Source organism: Parasteatoda tepidariorum, chromosome 3 (genome assembly GCF_043381705.1).
Source record: "Parasteatoda tepidariorum isolate YZ-2023 chromosome 3, CAS_Ptep_4.0, whole genome shotgun sequence".
NCBI lineage: Eukaryota > Metazoa > Arthropoda > Arachnida > Araneae > Theridiidae > Parasteatoda > Parasteatoda tepidariorum.
In genome coordinates, this window is record NC_092206.1 from 12,624,479 (window position 1) to 12,638,301 (window position 13,823).

At 29.4% G+C, this 13,823-nt stretch overlaps 1 protein-coding gene across 3 annotated transcripts in view; it reads left to right on the forward strand.

Annotated features, from left to right (window-relative positions):
- Positions 1-13,823, forward strand: part of LOC107455244 (protein draper) — a 125,210-nt gene that overhangs the window by 25,082 nt on the left and 86,305 nt on the right. Inside the window, exon 2 of one of the 3 annotated variants that reach the window (XM_071178333.1) lies at positions 4,590-4,657. The exons of 1 other annotated variant lie outside the window; for it this stretch is intronic. The gene's annotated coding sequence lies outside the window, so the exon portion shown is untranslated. Of the gene's footprint in view, positions 1-4,589; positions 4,658-5,067; positions 5,296-13,823 lie in introns of those variants that run through there. One more of the 3 variants, XM_071178332.1, reaches the window with a different exon arrangement.

Genomic DNA, 13,823 nt, shown 5'->3' on the forward strand with positions numbered 1-13,823 from the left:
TTAAAAATAGCATATTTTTAATAATTTTGCATGTAAATTTTCAAGATATACTTCTTTCTTGAGAAATACGCATGTGAAAGGTCATGCCAAAAAGTGATAGAGTGATTATAGTTCTTGCAAGAATAAGCAAATGATATTAAATGCTATTTATTGTCGCGCTTTAATATACCTGTGTTCTATTTAGCTTATAAAATTTGACATCTATATTTTTTACAAGAGTCCTTTAAGTTTTGGAGTTGAGTTGCATAACTTAATCTGAAAATGATAGTCGAAATATCAAGTTTTATGTATCAAGTTATAAGACTGAAATTTAAAATTAATTTTGTAAATTTTAATCGGGAATTTTTCAGGTTTTGAACGTCCATATTTCCTAAAAGAGTAACTTTTTAAAACGGTACCACGACCATTATAAATTAATCTATAACTCTGAAAAACAGGTGCCGTAACCTGAAATTATACATCAACTGTAACTGAATTTTTGCATTACGAGTGACTTACAAGAATTTATTTTACAAAGTAGCTAATTGTAACATACATTTTTTTAGCAACGATATTTTGTATAGAAATCGTTCTTTAAAACGCTGTTGTATTATTTTGAGTTGAGAGTTCCTTTAAGATGGTACCACAAGCACTGGATTGTGTGTAGCTTTGTCTGAAAACGTGTGTCGAAAGTTGAAGTTATAGTGACTGAATTTTAACGTTACGAAAGAAACTTAAGAAATAATGTCACGAAGTTGCCTCATAAAATCGACTTTTTTATTTAGTATTTTTTTCAACGCCAATATTTTGTATAAGAGTAATTTTTTCTAAGTAGGGGTGCCATACACTTTCGAATAGATCTGAAACTCAGTCGGAAAATGGCAAATGAAATATTGAATCTTGGGTGAAAATAAGACCCAAATTTTGTGCTTATCTTAGAAAATAATTTTTTCCAATTTGCATCACTTCATTTGTTGACTCCATCGACAATATTTTCTATAGGCGCCACTCTTTAAAATATGGCGGCACACAAAGGAATTTATCAAATTAATTTTTTGATGATTGAACTAAATGATGAAAATGATTTGAACTAAACAACGTTAAAAGATTGTTAAACCTTTAACGCAGAATTTTTATTAAACATATTTTTTAATTTAGATCAAAATAGGTGAAAAATATTACATTTATCATTTTAATAATTTATGCTTGTGAAAAAGAGCCTTGGTAACCCAGTGGTTTTAGAATCGGACTCCGATTCAGTGGCCGCCACCATGACCCTTCGAATACATGCGATATACTTGATCGTAAAATCTGTAGAAGCGGTCACTGAGCGGTACCTTGGGTACAGGGATCTGGAGAAAATTTCCTTTCCCTTCAGATTTATGTCTAAGTTGAGGAAGTGGCCTCATGAATGAGTCGTGCTGCCATCTAACCGTNAAAAAAAAAAAAAAAAAAAAAAAAAAAAAAAAAAAAAAAAAAAAAAAAAAAAAAAAAAAAAAAAAAAAAAAAAAAAAAAAAAAAAAAAAAAAAAAAAATAGACCGAAGGCTGACAAGCTTGGCTTGTCCAAGTGTAATTAGAAACATGGTTACGAAATATAGCATGAAATACTGATATCTTTTTCTGCGTCAAAGGTAAAACCTTTTAAACACAGCTCACTTCCAAACAATAATTTTTCAAATTTGCTGCTTTTTCGATCTAAGAGAAACAGTTATTCATTATTGAAACTTTAGTTCGCAAAAGCAATTTTTAATGAACTAGAGGGCTCCGCCCCCTGCTCGCTGACGCTCGCCAACCCCCGGAGAATTGCTTCGCAATTCTTGCTTGGTTTGCTTCGCAAAACCAAGAATGCTTTGATTTCATATATTTCAATATTAAACTGAATATTAACTGTTATCATCGAAAAGAATTAANTTTTCGATCTAAGAGAAACAGTTATTCATTATTGAAACTTTAGTTCGCAAAAGCATTTTTTAATGAATTCTTGAATGTGAATGGAAAAAAAATTATAAACTGCATTTTTGGATTTTTTATATTAATACAAATATAATTCCGATAGTCGAACACATTTTTAGTAACTAATCTGTTATTTATAACTGTTATTAAATTAACGAACTGTTATTTAATTTTAACTTATTTATAATTAAAAATTACCAAAATATATTTTTGTAATTAAAGCGCCAGAAAAAAAAATAGATAAAAGGGACATCGATGTATCATCTGCCTCAAAAGGCTAATCATGCTTGTTTTAAATTACTCTATTAATTTTTTCAGAATACTAAAAAAAGCGCGTTTGTTATACTTAGTTTTACTCTTTTAATAAAAGCGTTTAAAGCTCAAAAGACCTTTTCTTATACTTGCGATTTTTTTAATATTTTGAACAACGAAATAGCTAGCAACTTGTTTCGTAGTAATTATTACATCTACTTTAACATCTTCTTTGTTCAATAGAGTTACTTATGTTGTCGTCGCTTAAGTCCATTGTTCTTACGAGAAATACGATTGGTAAACGTCACGCTTCCTGTCAGTTAAATAACTTTAAATTTTACAACCGCAGAATGAGTGCATACTTCTCATACCTTACATTTACTCACATTTTAAATTATTGTAAACATGTAAGTAACAAATCAATATAAGTATATCGATGGACCTAACTTTATTTATTTAACTATTCGTGTATTCCTTTCAGAGCTAAGATTTAATTTTGATAATTCTTTAAACAAATTTTAATAAGTGAAAATTAGTAAACACGTTCAAAATAGGATTAAAAAAAATGGCCAAAAAATATTTAAGAAAAAAAACATGAAATAAATGAAATGTAATATATTTATAAAATTTAAAACTTATAAAAATTCAATTTTACTTCCTAAAAAAATTAAATAGATAAACGCAAACTAAGTTATGTTTTTTTATTCATGAAGATTCAAGTATGAATTTATGTTAAAAACAAGTAGGAATTTGCGTTAAAATCAAGTATGAATTTATCTTAAAATCAAGTATGAATATACGTAAAAATCAAGAATAAATTTATCTTCAAATCAAGTATGAATGAAAATATTTTGCTACCACATTATATACAAAATTCAAATTTTTTCGGAACGTCGGAACCAGCCAAATTTCTCCCAATACTTGATGCAGGAGTTCCCTTGTCTTCTGGATTGGGTTCAACATTACAAAGCTACGGAGTTTAACATTAGTAGTCGTAAATCCAAAAACTGGGTCAGCTGTTCAACGACGGTTATAAAATAAAATAAAATATGAGTTCTCTGAACCGTGATGGCTCAAGTGATAGAACGTTATCCTTCCGTTAAGGTGAACCAGGTTCGAATCTCAGCGATGGCTGGTCGATACGAATTCCGCATCCTGCTTGCACCGACCACAGTGGGAAATTTCCTCAGTGGTAGACGGATCATGGGTAGGAGTTCCCCTGCCGTTAGGCTAACCGTGTGAGGTTTTCGGGGTTTTCCTCTCCATGTAACTCAAATGGGGAGTTAGTTCCATCAAAAAGTCCTCTACGAAGGCGAATTTCTCTTAATATTTGATACAGAAGTTCCCTTGTCTTCTGGATTGGATTCAAAATTACAAGGCCAAAAATTTGGTTGGCTGTTTAATGACAGTTATAAAATAAAAATATGAATTCACCAATAAATCTTTCGTTTCTCTTAATTAATCTTTATTAAAAAATGTATTTAATGTTACATGCATTAATATTTCTAACTATTTCCAAGATATTGCAGTTGAAAAGAAATATTTAGATGCGAATAAAGAATATGAGTGAGCAAAATTCAAAGTTAAACAGCATTTCATTTAATCATTCGGTTCTTTTAATGTGTTAAGATTCTTCTTTATGACGTTTGTGCTTCGTGTTTTTTTTTTTTTCCTTAAAAAAATTCATATTATTTTTTGAAGCGTGTTTGTGCCCGTAACTATTTTGCGATCCTCCTCCAAAAGGAAGTTAAATAAGCACGCATATTAAGGATCGCAAATTAATTTGTTAGCAAGGAAGGAACGGAAACGCTGTCAAAATCTGTCGAATCACTAGTGAGGAAGGGGGAATGGAAGGAATTAAAACTCAATTTGATTTTCTGGTAAAACGTGGATTTATTTTAAATAACCGCCTTTTAACTCTTCTCTGTTATATCCAGAAGTCAAACAGATTCAATTTTTTTTAGTTTCTTAATAGTGATTCGTTAGATTTAGTGGATATTTTCTTTCTGCGTTGAATTATTAATTTGCGATCTCTAACGTGCATACTTTATTGATCTCAGTTTCAACAAAGATTTTAAAAATATACATTATAGGTGGTTGTTACAGAACCCCCTGCGCATCGAGGTGACCCCCAAGCAGCTAAATTCCTTTACTTATATCTAAAAAACCACTAATAAAATTCTCGTATTTTTTTTTTTTTTAAATCAAGTGTGGTTTAGGATTTTAATTATCAAATATGTTTCATTGTTAATATGTTTGTTATTGAGAATAATTATTTAGTGATTAACCTAATTATTACTTAGGTAACCTAATTATTATATTAGGTAACTGTTACTTTAAATGTAATTGTTGTTTAAAATACTTTCTCAAATGTTCGTAACAGAAGAGAAATAATTTGTTTTAGGGTCTGTTTGCATTTCTCCTGGTAAGGTGTCTTCACCTGGAAACAATTTTCCATATCATCATTATTTGGTAAGTGCTTTTTAATTAATTATTTTTATCTAATTATTTTCAATTAATTGTTTTTTAATTAATTATTTTTTAATCAGTTATTTTTGTAAAAAAAAACAATAATTTTTAACCAGTGTAGAAATTTTTTTTTTATTTTTAATCGGATAATTTTTGTCAATCTATGTAGTTTTTGAAAAGTTTATGCATCAAAAATGGCATCTTTCTTTAAAACTTTATATTTTTTTTAAGACATTAAACGTGTATAAATTATCTTTTAATCTTAGTTTTAAGGAAATGTTTAAAATTACCATTTAAAGCGACTATTTACATCGCATTGACATCCTCCAATGAAGCTGACGTCACAAATACCGAAAAACAACGAAGGGAAGAAACCCGAAATCTGCCGAAGCAAGCGTGACGTCAAACAACCGGAACATTTTCACAGCGAAAAGTTGACTGCGCGTTGGTTCCATTGGTGGGTAGAGTGTTAGTTCGCAACAGACTTGTGTTTGAGGTTATTATAGTGTGGGGGAAAATCGACAGCTTTTATAGTGGAAAACCTAGGAATAAGCCATCGTGGATGATTATCTATAAATATTTGTGTGTTTTTCTACAAGCGATGAAGGAATGCACTTAAATTTAAAATCATTCTAATTAAAGTGAGTTTATTTAGTTGTTGTTCTATTTATCTTAAGAAACCTATCAAAAAAAGCTTTTTCGTCCTTTTTTTATTTAAATTTTTGTTTTTAAAGTTGCTATTTTTATGAATATATTTGAAAACATCTGCAAAAATGTTTTAAATCATTTATTTCGAGCATAAGTGTTGATTTCTAAGCCCTGTGTCTTTAAAAAGTTTTGCTCTGCATAAAGTGCACTTAGAACCAGTATTTAGATAAGTGTTTACATCTTACAAACAAGTTTACTTTTAGAGTACGCTTGATTTAATGATAAATAATTCCTTTGTTTATTTAAGAATTGCTATACGGAAGGGGAAATAATTGTTGATTATATTATTTATTTATTAATGGACTGCGCATTTAATTGCTACATGTTGTACGCGATTTGCATATTAAGAAAATTTTCGCTTCGTTAATTTTGTTTCACTTAATTGAGATTATGTTATCCGTAGTGCTCGTTATCATCTAGAATTTGCATGATAAAATGGTCTCTTGCAATATTTGTTCTTCATTACCATATCACAAAGCAATAGAATTCATTCAATATTGATGATTAATATTCTTATTCTGATACTAAAACAAACATAGCTTTTATTTATTCAACGTATGTTAAGTTTTAAATAACATCAATTTGTTTTCAGAATTTACAATCAGTGCTAGTTTTTGTTGATAATCCCAGATATTTATAGCACGAGAGGTATTTAAATCTGTAGTAGAGGGTTTTGTTTGCCTTCAAATATTCCGTATCAGCGATTGCTTGATTTTTTATAAACAAACGCCTGAAATATTTAAATTAGATAATAAACAAAGTTAATTTACGTTTCTTCATTCAATCATTCAAGTTTTCATTCAGTTTCTTCAATCATTCAATTTTTTGTTGATAATCATACATATTTATTCTAAGATGCGTATTATAGTGTAGAATCAAGAATAATTGCTCAATTCTACAATTGAAATTCTACAATTTTGCTGTTGATCAGTTTCTTAATTTTTGTAAGCTAACGTCCGAAATATTTACAATAGATAATAAACAGTTAAACATTTTAATGCAATAGAAGTTTTTGTTGATAACTAATAATAATAGATAATTTACGATAAATTGATTATTAATAATATTGTTAATCGTAATCAACAATCATAATAATTAAAATCATGATCAACATTAGAGTATTAATAATAGTCATAATAATAATTATGGGATATGTATTTAATACTTTAGAGGGGAATTAGTTATCCCCCTACAAGTTTCCTTTATAATTAATTTTTGTAAACTAACATTTGAAACATTTTTAATTGTTTATGAACAACATTATTTAGAATTTAGATTACTCCTTCAATAGTTTTTTTTTTCGATAAAATTTTTTTAATTTGATTATTTTTTGTGACCAAATGTGATGTATGAGATGGTGTATTTAAATAGTTGCTTTTAAGTAAAGGGGTAATATTTTATTCCCCTTCAGTTTTTTGACTAACTAACGTCTTAAACAAAGAAAAAAAAGTATTCTTTAAATATTTTCGAATAAATGCACGCTTAATATTTTGTCGAAATTAGTATGAAATAAATTATTGCCAGAAATATTTTAGGAAGATCCTTCGTATACCTACGGATTAATTTTATCACTACAGCTTTGTATGAACTAAATTTTACTTTAACTTTTTGAATAAATTTTCAAGAATATTTTGTTACAATGAGGGTGAGGAAATTTTTCTGGAAGATCGGTTAATGCTAGTAGTCCTAAAACTTGTGAATTACCTGTACTTCATTAATTGTTAGCGGAGATTCAAGCTGAACTGTTATTTTGTTATGCTTGTGATTTGTGTGCAAACTTTATTTGAGCGTACGTAAATATGCTTTAAATTTATTCAGTTTGGTTTTTAATAAGAAAATTTAGAAGCTAGAATCAGTGTATGACCTTCCAGTATGATACTTTTTTTTGCGATTTTAAAATTTGGAAGAAAAATTTGGGAAGAGAAAAATTTCGAAGAGCTCATTAACGGGTTCAAATTTCCCCTTATTGAACTTCTGCCTTATTCTAAGGTTTAATTTAAGTTTAAGTTTTAGTTCGGTGCTCTTCAATAATTTATATCCATAATGCATTATTTTTTAAAGAAAATAAAACTTCACATAATTTATAACGCAAGCATTTTATTTCGCTGATGGTGGAATCTGTTTTATTTATTTATCGTTCCTAAAATTATGAGAATCCTACAATTTTCCAAGCTTGAAATGTAACATTTTCGTAACAAAATTAACTCGAATTATTTCATTATAAGTTACAAATGCATGTGAAAGGTAAATCAAAAATCGCGAGTCGTTTAATAACTAATAAGAATCTTTTAAGCTAAAGCTTAAAAAAAAAAGGAAAAATTCTTATTTGGTTTATTGACTATCTTCGCTGTTACAAATTTTAAAAGTCAATAATTCTAATAAAATTGTATTAAAATCAAACTAGAACTTTTAATAAGTGAGTATAAAATGTATGAAAATTATTACAACCAATTTTTATAATAACATCCATTGTTGAACAGCCGACCCAATTTTGTGTTTACGACTACTAATGTTCAACTCTGTAGTCTTGTGATTTCGAACCCAATCCAGAATACAAGGGAACTCCTCGATTAAATATTGGGAAAAATGTGTCTTCGTGGCAGATTTAGATGGAACTAACCCGCATTTGCCTTAAAGGGAGAGGAAAACCGCAAAAACCTTCCACGGTTAGCCCAACTTCAAGGGGATTCTAACTCATTATCTGTCTACCACTGAGGATATTTTACGTATGTATTGTGGTCGGTGCGAGCCGAGTGCAGAATTCGTATCGACGAGCCATTGCTGGGATTGGAACACGTCTCACCTTATTAGGAGGCGAGTACTCTATCCCCTTAACTACCACGGCTCGCTCCCAGTTTATACGTACTGAAAAGTACGTATGCCAACTAGTACGTGACACAATACAAGCGTATCGGACTGAGATAATTTATGGGTGATCTTGGACCACTAAAGTCGGAAAGGTTCGTTTCATATATAATATCGTAGGCCCTGAAGGATGAATCTCGCGTTATCAATGTGATCACGGGCCTGAAAAATTTGGGGGGGAAATATAAAGAATCTTCCTTTTTCCCTTCCATTAATCAATGTTAATTTATTTCATAATTTACGATAGTTTAATCGCATGGTAAAGGTTACATTCCATTAAATTAAACGTGATACAGTGTTTTTCATAAAGCGTTTGGAGGAATTTTCATAACTTTATTAGAGAGCTTCATGAATAATATTATTGATGCATGTGTAAAGCTTGAATATTGAGTCATCAACCACTTTAACTGTCGCCTTTCCACCTGTTTAATGTAAAGTTTGAAGATTAAGGTAGTAGTTATGATAGACTTCTTATGAAAAGTCTGTTTTTGAGAGATTATGAGTATAAAATATACTGATAAATTTGTGAATTTATGAAAATAGATTAATGCTTTTGGGGTTTGATGAAAAATTACTAAAACTAGTGGCTTGCTTGTTCAGGCATTTTGTGAAAAATCATATTTTTATTTGTGAAAGATGTACTCATAATTTTCTGAATCGAAAATTACCGTGGATTCGGATTTTTTTCCTTCAGGGTTCCATATTTGTCAACGTATGGAAATTAAAGTAATGTTTTTGTGGGGAAATAACCATGTCTTTAAAGGAGTTTTAATTTTAAAATAATGAATTTAGAGACTTGATCAACTTCGAACTTTTCGAAGGAATTTTGTAAGATACTGAAATATTGTCTAGTGTCCGTTTTTAAGATTAAAATTTTCAGATAAAAGATAAAGATAAAAATTGTTAGGAGATAAACATTGTTGTGATGAATCCGTTTTTAAGATAGTGTTTTGTGAACGATTCGTTTTTGCTGCCGCAAAACTTTTTAGGACCGTTTATGCTCGGTAAAAATTTTTTGAAGAAAATATTATTAATAAAAATTTTTATGAATAGTCCATAAAATTTCTTTTGTAATGATTCCTATTGAAATATATAAATATATATTTAAATTCACCGTATAACTTAAAATGGGTCTTAGTTTTCATTTAATAATAATACTCCATTACCGTCGTCAAACAGGTAAACCATGTTGAGTTTGCGACTACCATTGTTCAACTCCTTAACCATGTCATCTTGTATTACACTCAGAAGACAAAATAACTTCTAAATTAAACGTTGGGGACGAACTCGTAATTGGAACTAACTGGTGTTGGTCTGACATGGAGAGGAAAATCACGGAAAAGTTAGCCCGAAAGCAAAACAATTCTAGCCACGAGAGATACTATACGTGTACGTGAGCCCGGTGAATGCCGGAGGGTAACTCAACCCCTCGATTAGATGACCCCTAAAAGAGGAATGTAATCATTAGAGGGGCTTAAAGGTGATTACCAAAAAAAAAGGAAAAAAATATTAAAAATGAATGAATATTTATAATAAAAATCATATCAACATTTAAAATTAATCTCGATGTAAACAAAAGCGAGAATAATTTTTGGAAAATATTTATACTTCCAACAAAATATTTTCAATATTTATTTATTTATTACGTTTATTGACCTAAACCTTCAATTTCAAATTAGTTTGAAAACAGCTTTTTATTCTTATTAAAATATTTTGTTTGAGGGCAATTTCTCCCAATTTATTGAATATCGTATTTGCAAACTTAAAAGCATACGAAATTAGTTTGAAAAAAAAAACCAGCTATTCCTATGACCTTTGGGAAAATAAGACTTTTTATCATTTGCACTTACTCGAATTTTTATTAATTTTTATGAGTTCAAAATTTTTTTAGAAACTAAACTTTACAATGTTCTTATTGTTACGGATGTAACACATTGAGTTATTGTATGTGACAAGTTTTTATTTCAATAAAAATTTAAATTTTTGAAAATTGGAGTAACATATTTTCACAAAAATTATCAGAACTGCTCGCAATTTTTTAACTGAGTACTTTAAAAATCTGCAAATATAACATTCATAAAAAGTGGAATTGCCCGTGAGTTGTAAAAAAATTTAAGGCCATAAGAATAATCGTAATAGATTTGAAATTTGAGTGTTCTTGCTGTGAGCAGGGTAAGGTGTCTCCCCCACCCCTCAACACGTTACTGGGACTGTGCAAGTCGAAATCTTTTTATAAAATAATATTACAGTTAATACTTTTTAAAATAAAATCTTCCAATAATATAAAGCACCCTAATATTGAGCGATTCTGTCTTTTAAATGTAATTTTAGAATTATTTTATGATCCACTGTTGTCTTTGAATCTGACTTTAATAGAGGAATATGTGGTAATAAATCGAATTCTCTCCTGGCAGCGTAATCCTAAATTCTAGGTACACGATTGTCATAAAATATTTGATTGATCTAGTTCTTGCTCAATTCTATTTAAAATTTTATGGCTTTGTATGACGTAAACGATAGCAGAAATATAAAATTTGACCATGAGCATATCTTCTGTGAACATAAAAACATAACGTTCTAAACTATTAATTTAATGTTTATTTAGATTCGTAGAAATGTTTTATGATTTTTTTTAAACTAAGTGAAAACTTGATTGTTATTATTAAAATAATATAATAACGTTTAATAATTTTTCACATTTTTATTTACTAAGGTTAAGGTTTCACTTATAGTGTAGCCATTCTTTATTTAATATCTTTTATTGTCTGTCAAATAATACAGTGTTTTCTTCATTTTATTCTTCGTGTCATGCTCATCTACGTTTCCTAATTTGGAACTTTTATTATTGTTTTTAATGTATAAATAATAATAAATATATAAATAATAATAAATATATAAATAATTTTTAATACATAAATTTCTGATGAGTGCTACGGTATTTATACACAATATTTTATCTTTAATCAAGGCAAACGTGTAAAAGTGATGACAGCCGACATCATTTGTCATTAAATAAGTTTTAAAAAAAATTTTGATATAGATACACATGTGAAGTGTCTCCTAAATCTGATTATAAAATACTACATCAATGTGTATAAAATACTGTGTGAATAATATATTCAAATTCTGGGCCCAAATTTGGTTTAATAAGAGTCCTATGAGAACATGCACTGAGGTACCAATATTAGAATGACAATACAATGGCTTTTAATATAGACCAATAGTGATTCGATATTGGGCTGATATTGGCTGAATATCGGATATAAAATATTAGGCTAGTCTAACAATTCTATATAGGACCAATATCGGAAAAATATCTGCCCTTTTTACCCTTATTGAGTCAAGATTATATATGAATATTATTATATTCAAGATTATATATAAATATTATTATATTCAAGATTATATATGAGGATTATATAATGAATATTGGTTCGGTGAGGGTCCAAGTTATTCTGCTGCTACAATGTATATGTTACTGTTAAATTGGTGTTGTTGACTTTCACCGGTGAATGTTGACAATCGCATAGTCGCTTTATTAAATGTCCGAAATATATACTAGGTCTAGTTAAGTGCCCCTGACTGGTATACATTTGCCCGGTATGCCCTACATCAATGTTTTTTTATGAGTCAGCGCCACTGCCCGGTATACATTTAACCAATACTCCGAACACTAATGTTTCTCCTCAGCAAATATTAAAATATCGACTAAATATAATAATATCATGAATGTCAAATCGGATATAACAAATATTTCGGAGATTCACCAAAGCGACTATGTGGTTGTTAACATTCACCGGGGAAAGTAGACATTCTTTTGATTTTGGTCATTCAGGGTAACATATCAAATACGCCTCACTGGCTTGAGAAAATAAAGTTATGTTCACTTTTAAAAAATTACAAAAGGAAAATAATAAATTATTTATAAATGTTGTACGAGTTCATCTCCATAAATATCGTTTTTCAAATTTCTTGACCTTTTTAGTATTTTATAAAATTTGTAACATACATTTGAAACTATCCGCTTGTTTTAAATGTATCCGCATTAAAGAAAAGTGCATCCGAAGTAAGTGAAAGAAAGGTAGTATTATTGCTTACGCATGTAATTTCTTTGCAGATAAGCTACCTGCTCTGTAAAGGATAAACTACTTATAAGTAAAATGTGATGTCTTATCGGTCAAAAAGCTTTTCCAGTTGATAAGATAAGAACAAAACAAAATATTCTATAATTCTGTTCATTTAGATTCAGTTATTGTGAAGTTACTTTTTAAAAACTGTTCGAACTTTTCTGTTAGAAATTTTTAACCAGATAGTTAACATTTTCAAAAAAATTTCAATGAAACGTTTGACTACCACAATAATGTTGAGCACTTATATAAGTTAGTCTTAATGATAAATTATGAAATTGGCAAAAACAAATTACTTATATGCTGATAACCTGACTAAGTGGACTATCAAATTATTGCCCCTGTAATAGTAAACTTTTTCCCCCATGTCACAAAATCATTATAACTTCATTGTTAAGCATGATTGTATTAAATTATGTATTACACACGAATTCTTAACTTTTAACCTGAGGTCATTTTCCTATGAAACTGTTCCTTAAAATTGTTTCCGAATGGGTAGTTTACAAATTTCTATACTTTCTTACCTTTCTCGTTTTAACAGTTTTTGCTTGAATATTGAAAGTGTTAGGTAACTTTCATGCTTTACTAATTGTTTTTGAATTTAATAAATTTGATTTACAATGATTTTGACCGCTTTTACATGTGAACAATTAAGTATCTAAGTTATTAAGTGTTGGAAAGATCTCAACGCATTTGGCGCTTTTACGAAGCAAATTTTGGGAAAGGAATTCTTTATGTGAAAGCGCAATAGCGATCTAAATCCAAAGATGGCATGCGTGAGTTTAAACTATAATCTCACAAGAGTCGTGGTTACTCAAATGATAAAGGCTTCGCCTTCCAATGAAGGGACCCGGACTAAGGTTCGAATCCCAGTGGATGGCTGGTCGATACGAATTCCGCACCTGGCATACGTCAACCACAGTGCTGACGTAAAAGTAAACTTAGTGGTAAACGGAACATGGTTTGAAGTCCCCTTACCCTCAGGATAACCGTAGGAGTTTTTCGTGCTTTTCCTCTCAATGTATAACGCAAATGCTGGTTAGTTCCATCAAAAAAAGTCCCAGGGCTGATTGTGCTCCGGAAAAAATCCGGATTTCCGGATTTTTCGCTAACAGTGATCCGGAAGTTTCTGGAGATCGAAGGTCCAGACTTTTCAGAAAATCTTTGATCACAGAAGCTTCCGGAAATCAAATTTTTAAAGGTGGAACTTAAAAACACAGTTTATTTTATTTGTTTATAAGGGAGAGCCAGAGAGATATTTTATAAGCTTATATTCATGATTAATATTAATTTTTTATCAGTAAATAGTTGTTATAATCATAAACTCAAGAAAGAAAGACATATTTGTAAATTTCAATTACTTCTCCAGGTCATCATAGGTATGTGTAAAATTTTAAATATATTTTATGTAAACTAAGAAATATTGAGAAAAAAGACCTTGTTTAAATTTTTTTCAATTTAAACTTTTT